Genomic DNA, 967 nt, shown 5'->3' with positions numbered 1-967 from the left:
ACTAATTTGCTTCTCTCCTATCCATAACATCGATACCTCCATGATGAATCTTTGTGCTCGTTGTATTATGGTTATTGGAAGACCAGTGTCGTGGAACGTATGTAGTTCTGAGGTTCCCCTTTTAGAAATTTTTGATCACTTCTCTTTGATTTTCCCTTGCCAAATCTTTATTGGAGAGTTGAGTTTTCCATCAGTGAGAAGTTTGGAAGTCACTAAACCTTGATTCTTCGATTTGAATTCATCTGAAGAGGCAATTGATTGAATTTAACAGTCGGGTTCCACCTAACCCTCCGACACTGATCTCAAGATCAGAAAGCTCCTCAAAAATCTTGTCTCGAACAGTTCAAACTTTCTTTTCTGTTCAGCCGTCAGACCCAACGCTTCGTTTAGCATTTTGATTTATATTCTGCGCCATTTCCGGGATCCCAGCCATTTTCACAAGGGAGTTTCATAGCCTGTAAAGGTGAGTTGATTATATTGTCGTCAAATGATTTCCTTTCAAATTGTGGTTCTTGAAATATCCTGAAAATATCAACTTTCAGTAGGTAATATTTTATATTGGGTTGGAGTTCACTTGAAACCACATGGTCTTCATTTGTCGTTAATTCATGTGAATTCGTTACAGGCTTCATGGATATGGATTGTCATTTCGACGGAATTCACTGCCCAACAATGCTGGGCTAAGTTGGGATAACCAGCAGCAACTTCCAAACTCTCTAAAAATGGGTTAAGTTAGCAATTGCTGGGTGGCATGTGCCCCAAATGCCACCTAGTCAATATTCTCATACTGATGTCTCCGTCAATTCCTCATACTGATGTCTCCGTCAATTTCTCATACTGATATCTCCGTCAAATTTCTCATGCTGATGTCTCCGTCAAATTTCTCATGCTGATGTCTCCGTCAGATTTCTCATGCTGATGTCTCCGTCAAATGGATCTCTCCTGACCAATGAAGATGTTGCATTTC

The 967-nt window shown here is 40.0% G+C and overlaps 1 long non-coding RNA gene across 1 annotated transcript; it reads left to right on the top strand.

The window, feature by feature from the left end:
• The first annotated feature begins 259 nt into the window (after positions 1-259).
• On the top strand, positions 260-876 carry LOC113473203. Its single transcript, XR_003395244.1, has 2 exons — positions 260-463; positions 626-876. It is a non-coding gene; the product is annotated as an uncharacterized LOC113473203 (long non-coding RNA).
• The last annotated feature ends 91 nt before the right edge of the window (positions 877-967 follow it).

This window comes from Diaphorina citri, unplaced genomic scaffold (assembly GCF_000475195.1).
Source record: "Diaphorina citri unplaced genomic scaffold, Diaci psyllid genome assembly version 1.1 scaffold18888, whole genome shotgun sequence".
Taxonomy (NCBI): domain Eukaryota; kingdom Metazoa; phylum Arthropoda; class Insecta; order Hemiptera; family Psyllidae; genus Diaphorina; species Diaphorina citri.
Note: the sequence above shows the minus strand (reverse complement) of the source record. Positions and strands in the feature narration are given on the sequence as shown.